Here is a 9257-nt window from a genome sequence, read left to right as displayed (position 1 = left end):
GTTGTGTTAGAGTTATTAATACAACTTATTGAAATAGATATATTGTGAAACCTTTAGGATTCTATATTTAAAGGCTGATATTTATTTTTCAAAGGATAAAAGTCAAATGACAATGTAGTTTATATGTAGCGCAAGTAAAAAAAAAACTCCTTCAATGGCAATGCTGTTGAGAATGCATACTTTTGATTTACACTTTATGTCCAATACTCTTAGTTAAAAAAAGGTTAAAACACAGAAGTGTGCTTTGATGTTTTCCTTAGAGAACTGTAGGATCATACAACAGCGCTTTCCTATAAGTGAAAACAATCTCGTTCAGAAACCCATAACTATTAATTATCCAGTCCTTTTATTTCTACAGCTTGCGTAAGGAAGCTTGCATTTGTAAGTTCTTACAGACCTAATGATACAATCTTAACTGAGATCGTCCTGTCAGTCAGAAGACTCATTGATTCGGCGTGCCAGTTAAAAAAAAAATCGTTTTCAAGCACTGAATTGATTTGTTGTGGTGTGTTCTACCACAGACAAAGATAGGAGATGACAAATGATCTACTGTATACAGTATACTGTATAAAACAATAGAGCAGTACACCAGGCAGTAGGATGCAACCTGTTTTCCTACTAATTTCCACAGCACTTCGATGATGGAAAGAAACAGTCCATGCTGACAGACCGGTGTCTGCTGTTTAACCCAACATCTTAGTTTTACTAAAAACAACATGTCTGTCTCTCAGACAACTGGAAAGCACAACAGGCAGTGGATTTCATTTCTCAAAAGGGTTGCCTGTTTGAGCAGTTTAAGTAAGAAATAAAACACAAGGAGACATGCTGTTAAACGTAAATAATCAGTGACTAACATGGTGTGAGGTCTGATATGAACCAGATTTTTTTTACAACTCTAATTTATTATTTACTTTAAATCAACACAATTTGAAATGATATGTTCCTACATTACCATGCAGAAGTTTGATTCACCTGATTATTTAAGGGTTTTAATATAGATTGTTTTACCATGTGTCATAATGCTTATAATTTTAGGTTGCAGATTAATAAAAAAATTTAAATTCAAATTTTATTTGTCACATACACAGTCATGATATGCAATGTAATGCTTATTTGAACGCTTATTTGACATAAACAATTGTTTCCCTGCAAGAATGAATTTCACTAACGAGTTCAATTAATAAAGAAAAATAAATTATTTAAATAAAAAAATGACACAAATTTAGAAAACTTTTAGCTAAAAAAATTCACTATATGTACAAGGTTGCTAATAAAATAGAATTGAAATAGAAGTGTACGATGTGTTAAGTGTATAAATTATACAGGATAAATTACAACTAAGTGCAGGTAGCCAGAATGAGCAATGTCCGAATGTGAGCAAAACAATGTGCAAAGTCTCAGAGCAGAACGCATTAACATTATAAAATAACACAAGGATTAATTTGTTAGACAAAAAAAAAAAAAGAAATCATGTTTTATATTTTAGGTTCGTTTGATGACTGCTTTTCACATTTTTGGCATTCTCTCAACCAGCTCCATGTGGTATTCACCTGGAGTGATTTTCCAGCAGTCTGATAGACTTTCCTTATACTGTATACTGAACACCTTTTGGCTGCCAATAGTGTACAAGACATAAAGGTTAACAATGGCTCATTTAAAGTGTCTTAAAGATGAAACTTTTGATTATATTTTTTGTTTACAACATCACTCATCTTCTATACCGCTTTATCATGTATACAGGGTCACCAGGGGCATGGAGCCTATTCCAGGAGACTTAAGGCAGGGTACACCCTGGACAGGGTGCCAAACTATTGCAGGGCACACACAAATACGCACACGATGGGAAATTTGGAAATGCCAATTAGCTGTGGGAGAAAACTGAAGAACCCAGGGGAAACCCATCAAGTACAGGGAGAACATGCAAACTCCATGCACACAGAGATGGGAAGCAAACCAGGACCTTGGAGGTGCAAGGCAACCACTACACCACAGTGTTGCCTTTACAACTTAATTCCATATATTATTTTATAGTTTTGATGTCTTTATGGTTCTACTTTGTGGGGAAAAAGATAAGAAAAATGAAAAAAAAATGTCATTGTCCAAATTTTGACTGGTACTGTAAATCTGTAAAGCTGTAAGCCATAACATTTACTGTATCTAGGGGCATGCACCAGGACATTGGCAGCAGATCCTTTGGGTGTTGTGGATTGTGGAGTGGGGCCTCTGTGGATCGGACTTGTTTGTCCAGCAAATCCCATGGGTGCTCAGATTGGGATCTGGGGAGTTTGGGGGCTGGTTTAGCAGCCCTGCACTCTTTGCCTTTTGGGCATTGTGCTACTTTACTTTACTTTTACTTTACCATTGTGTACTGGGTGTTCTGCTGCATTTATAGCATGGCCAGCATTGACTTTTTTCAGTGATTTACAGTAAGCTGCATTGGCTTTACGATGTATAATTTACTGCAAGACACACACACTGGCCAAGTTTGGGAACAATTAACCTAATCTGCATGTCTTTGGACTGTTGGAGGAAACTGAAGTACCAGGAGGAAACTCACCAAGCACAGGGAAAACATGCAAACTCCACAAACACATGACCCAAGGTGGGATTTAAACCCTCAACTCCAGAGGCGCGAGGCAACAGTTCTAACCGATACATCACCATGCCACATGGGTGAAAGTATATAGAATGTTTTTATTTCTTTTAGTAGGATTGTTGTGCCAACAAAAGTAAGAATTTTATTTTTTCTCTGTTATACATTTGTAACATGTGTAACTGCCAGCCTACTCAGCCTATTTGTCCATGTGGGATAGTGATTTGTCCATCCCCGCCTTCTGACCTTTTAAAATTGAGAGTTCAATGATGCTTTGGTATAAAGACACATTATAGAATGGCCTATGAGCTGTAGGAGGATGAATGGCATTTATGTCATTTTTCTCTTTCTTTTTATTGATTTTATGACTTCTTTGATTTGTTATTTTATGATAATATGGATTGCGGATGGGCTTTGACCTCTCAGAGAAAGAGTACATACAGTAGCTTGTTGAGTAGATGTCCAGTATTTAGATGGCTGGAGGAAAAACTGTTTTATATTTAGCTTGTGGGCACATTTAACATTGATACACTGACTCGTTGGTATTAGACAAATCTCTCTCTCTCTTTCTCTCTGTTTCTATCCTTAAGATTTATGGTGTAGTTGATGTTTCTGAGTGCTTGTTTTGGCTGCAGGTGCTAGTGTTGGAGCAGGTGGTAGTGTTCACTGCTGGCATATGCACTATTGTTCAGTAATGAATGAAGCAGTTTGCTCCTGCCACTCTATTTCCTCTTCACCTTCACACAGCTGCTTTCAAATAGCTTTGATATACAAGCATTCACATGGGGATGCATTGCTGTTTTATTCTACTGCTTAAGTGCATTCCTCACATTACTACACACCTTTATTCAGATGTCATATTGACAGATTAAAATGCAAATTAATATGGTCTAAGGTGGAGCTTAATTGTGGATTGAGTAATCAGTTATGTTCCAATTCAACCGAGTTTCGGAGCTGAATTTCCCAGGAGAATTGATGTAGTGTTGCATTCCTAAAGCTGAAAGAAAGACATGCTGTTAGGGGATTTCCTTCTTTTGTCCATGTTTTCGCCTCTGTTCACAAATTGAGCCATGATCTTTTGAGAAATGTACCAACTCTGAACAGTACAGGGCAGAAATTCAGATATACAGTATATACATTTTGAGAAGAAAACAAAACATCACATAAACCCTTCTAATGGTTTATTAATCACTCTCTGTATGGGGTTGAAGACATACTAGCTGTAACTGAAAGATTTTGTGAAGAATGTTTGTTTTCTCCTATACAGAAGTTGTTGTTGGTCTCTTGGTTGCTCCCTGTCCAGGGGTCACCACAGCACAACATGGCACTCTACACACAAATTGGCACAGACTTGGGACCAGCATTGCATCCAGTGGTTTGGGAATCAAATTCAGGCCTTTTACATGACACGAAAGAAAACTTCAACAGAGCCATCAATTTTATCTCTTACCCAGATGTACAGAGATATAGAATTATACATACATAAATAGACTAAATTTAAGTATGTACATACTTATACATACTTAAATTGGTTACATTTGACTTTAAACATTATTTTATCCCAGAAATATTCCCACCTGTACTTTAAAATCTTAACAGGAGGTAGAATAGTATTTATATGGTAGATGAACAGAGGTGATGCAAAATCATTTTATAAAGAAAAATAAATTCTGGGCTGGCCCCTGTATCATATCTTATAGATAACAAATGAGTGATGGCCCCGTTCAGGCTACATTTCATATTGTCCACATATGCTCATGGAATGACTGCTAAAACAGTCACAAGTCAAACCTAACAAGATCATTTCTCAGGAATGATAGCAATCAGAACGTGACAAAATATAAATGCCACACATGCGTGAGTATCAAGGGCAAGCAATCAAAATGTAACTCGATTGTTAGTTACTTGGGGTGTATTGATTCATCATTATTAATGATTAAATACTTAATGTTTAATAAAATGTGTACATACTTCCTGAAATGTTATATTTCTCTTATACTTTACCAAACTAATTATTAAATTTTTTTGTTTACCCTGCACCAACCAATGTAAAAGCATGCTTTTAAATATTCATAGTTGCTTTTAATATTAAGAAATGTCAGTAAGGCTTCTTGTCACCACACACTTGCATTTTTAGACTTTTATGTTCGTGTTAAATTGCATAACATTTATCAGGTTATTACCGTATATTACATTATTACATTATTTAAATTTGCCATATAGGTTCCTAAGAATTGACCCTTATTTTATAAACGCTAATGTATTAAAACTAGTAACTACAACACCTTGTGACTAATCAGGTTTGAAAATTGTAATTGTAACAATAGCTGAATTACACTGTGTGCATTTTTATTTAGTTTTAATATTTCCCCAGACAGTACGAAAAATAATAATGAAGTCACCGTAGACATCAAAGTGCCTTTCAGAAGCCGAGCGAGTTATTCCAGAACAAAGGGGGAAAGGTCCTGGTATAAATATAAATATAATAATATAAATCACTCACATTAGAAAAATAAACCAATTTCCCTAAGGAAACTGGGAAACAAATGTACAGACAACAGTGCACTGCTTATAGTCATCCATAATCACTCACAATTTATTTTATTCATTTAGGAGGTATCATACCTCAGTACACTTTCCTACTATAGTCATTTTTTGCTGTATAATATTTGTAAAATATATGAAACCATGCAAATATTTAAAACTGTGCTAATTTACATATTATTATTATTATTATTATTATTATTATTATTATTGTTTTTGTTCTGTTAAACTGGTTTTGTTGTCTTGTGCTCTTGCCAATCACAGATAACTATTATTCTGCACTCAAATATTTCTGAACAATATTTGCGGTGCCTAATAAGGCAGCTTTTTGCATAGTTCTCAAGTGCCGGTCTTGTAAATGCAACTTCTCCTTCGCAACCATCCAGTCACGGGTGACTAATCCATTTGCTGAAACTACAACAGGGACAATCTCGGCTCGCTGCAGCTGGTAAATGTCTTTCAGCTCAGAGGTTGATATTTTCTCTTTTTCTTGGCAACTGTGGCAACTAATTTCTTGTCTGGTGGGAAGGCGATGTAGATAATTACAGCCTTTTTAGCCTGCTTGTCGATCAGAACAATGTCTGGTCTGTTAGCTTCAATAGCTGAGTGCGTGATGATTTCAGAGTCCCACAGTTGTCTCACCTTGCTATTGCTGAGAACTTTGTTTGACTTACACTTATAATACAGTGATTTGACCTCCATACCAATCCATACTGTTTGTCTAAAGTCGGATGCACATATTTGGCAACATTGTTGTGCCACTGCGTTTACTCTGTTTCTGAGTGACAAGCACCCACAACAGATCTGTTGTATGGAATCCCATGTTTGCTTACAGAATCGACGAAAATGAACTACGTCTGGTTTCTATGTGTTTTTTCTTTATGTCCTTGCATGATATGGACTTGGATATATTGGATGGATAACAAGAAACCTCTTAGTTTCATCATATATTCCAGATGTTTACAGCCATTCAGTGAAGCTTCTCTCATCAGTTTGCTCTTAAGGCAAGCGCTAGAACAATTGCTAGAGTTCCTTGTTTTTCCAAGTTGCTATACATTGTTGAGGGGTGGCATACCGTAGGTGGTATCCTTCTTGAGGCAGGCTTAGTGGGCTGAGATTCCTTTCAGTTTTACAGATGGTCTGTTGCAGCATGTCATTAATCTTGAGAAAGTATTTCTGCAATCTCTCTTCTTGTTTGTCTTCAAACTGAGCAGTCAACTGAGCCACCAACGTTCCTGGAGAGATAGAAACATTCTGTAGAGCCCTATGAGTGGTGCATGCAATGTCTGAGAGCTGTCCTTACCATCCTGTTAAAAGCTTGCACTGTTGTATCAGACCCCTTAATAACATCAAAGTTATACATGGCAACCGGGATTGCCCATAGTCATGGCCTAGTCATGTTTCTAGAGCTGACCAGTAATTTACAGAGCATATATACACTGAAGAGCACCTTCTTCTCCACCAGATGATCAGTACCTGGAGCATACCGGTGAACTTGTAGGTGTTTCATGGTTTGGAATAACAGTGTCTCCAAGTACTTGCAGGTTCAAATTTAAACCATATTCAAAATTTATTTGTCACATACACAGTATGACATGCAGTGAAATGCATATATGACTGTTATTGAGAGGTAGGGTGGATTGAAAAGATTGGAGGATTACAGTAAAAAATAAATTTTAAAATAAAAAAAATATGGGGTAAGTGTAGAAATATACAAGTTTATAATTTGCAAAAATTTGCAGTAGAAAAAAAAACAAATAGAAATATATAAATAAACATATAAGTTATGCAAAATGTGCAGAATGTGAATGTTCAGGATGTGCAAAATGTAACGCAATATACAGTAGTAAGTCATGGCATGTGAGTATGACAGTATGAGTAGAACATGAGGTATGGAATGAAGTGGTGTGCCAGCAGCAGTGTTGTTCTTCATGTTTTGTCCATATTTTAAACTGTGAGTTAGTCCTTGAGTTTGTAGCAAGACATGAGCAGCGTATGAGCAATGAGGTGAGTAATGTAGTGAGCTCCAACACAGGTGGGAAAGAAAACAAAGGCAAGTACAATCTGTTGAGTCCTATGTCATGTTCTAGTTGAGCACTTGAATAGCCTGCAGGAAGTCGCTCCTTCTCAGTCTTTCTGTGTAAGCCTTCAGAGAGCAAAAACACTTTCCTGACTGCAAGGCTACCTAGCTTATCTTCAGTTTTGCCACATTTCACATTTAGCATTGGTGTGGAATCGTAGATTTGTAGGATTCTAAGTTTGGTGTTACAGAACGTGTACTGTATTTGCAATACAAAACCATAATGGGCTAAGCCCGTACAGCCGGAAAATTTCATTGAAACAACAACAACAACAACAATAATAATAATAATAATAATAATAATAATAATAATACATCTTCATCCAGCAAATCATATAAATGTAAAAAAAAAAGCAATTTTCTGGCTTAATTATTATTATTATTCATATTATTATTATTATTATTATTATTATTATTATTATATTACATACACTTTCATAGATTACAATTAGTGAGGATTGAGGCATTAGGTCTAAAGAGGGAAAATTTCACAGATGAAAACATAATGTTAAAAATAAAATGCCTAAATGTTTATTCTTTACATATCAAAGTAAAAACCTATGTGTTTCATACAGTATGTGCAGAGTCCGTCATACTGGTCATAAATAGAAACATAAAGCACCACTATAAACAAAAAATTATGTGATGAATATTTAGCCATTAAAAGGTAACTTTTTTTTCCTATATGGTCATATGAGTTAAATCTTTACGTAGCCAGACCTTTACAAATTGCATTTTAGTTTTATACAACAGTTTGTTCCAGCCCACTAATTTGATTAGTCAAAAGGCAATAAAAATTGTTATTACAGTAGCATTAGTGACATGATCAGGAATATGACCTGACTTAAAATATTAGAGTTTGTCAGATGTAGATGAAAATGTCAGGAATGTCTAAATCAATGTGCACTAGCAAGCTGTATTTATGGAGACAAAAAAAAAATTGGCCACATTTTGTCTCAGATATCTATTACTCAATATTAATTTCCTCATGGAACTGCTTCAGCACTCAGCTTGCAGCTGTTTGCCTACACAGACTAACAACCATGCTGATATTTAGTATAACTGCATTCTTGCTCATGCAATCTTTTTTTCAGTGTAACTCTGCAAAAAAATGTGCTTTATATGGGCTTTTATTCCATGCATCAGTCATTAGTTTAATAAGTATGACCTAATGGCTGTTCATATACATCAGAAGATCATTCAATGAGAGTACAGTCATAGACTTTATTGTGGCCCAGTGACTACTTACAATTGGACAAAACCTTTTCAGAAGGCAGATCAAATGAGTGCAACATATGCCCTTATATTTGCTCAGATATACCAACCAGCGATAACATGAACACCACATAACATTAGCATTGATTATCAATTATATAGCATTAAACTGGTGACAGGATCATGAGCCCTTGGTGTAGGGCGCAAATGCTAGCCTTCCTGGTCCGACCCCACAGAAGAGATAATAAGATAATAAAAGCTATGGTAGAAAAGATATCAGAACTCTAAAAGCTTGCTGTTTATGGGCTCAGCAAGCAAAGGGGCAAAAGTTGTTGATCCGGACTCCAAACTCACCAGATCTCAATCCACACAAGATCCATGGGATGTGTGGAACAAACAATTCTGATCCATGAAGGCCCAACCTTGCAACTTACAGCACTTAAAGGATCTGTTGCTAACATCCTGGTGCCAGATACAGTACAGTACCACAGCACACCGTCAGAGGTTTTGTTATATTTTGATGGCAGAAGGGGGACTTATGCAATATCGGGCTTAACTTTTTAAGATTTTAATTCTATGGCTGATTTGTGTAAATCAGGTAACATAGCTATATAAAGAAAGACCTTCCATTGGACATTTGATCAGCCTTTTTATGGCTCAATAAGATACTGGATTCATTGCAACACTGGATAAAGCAAGCAGGAGGAAGCCTAAAACTCACCCTCTCTGCAAGGACATTACTTGAACTAGACACTTAAATTCTATCACAATCACCATGACTTTTTAACATGCATTTGATGACTATTATTTCCACTATCTAGTGAG

The sequence above is a fragment of the Clarias gariepinus genome, chromosome 7 (assembly GCF_024256425.1).
Source record: "Clarias gariepinus isolate MV-2021 ecotype Netherlands chromosome 7, CGAR_prim_01v2, whole genome shotgun sequence".
Lineage (NCBI taxonomy): Eukaryota > Metazoa > Chordata > Actinopteri > Siluriformes > Clariidae > Clarias > Clarias gariepinus.
This window is presented reverse-complemented; position numbering follows the sequence as displayed.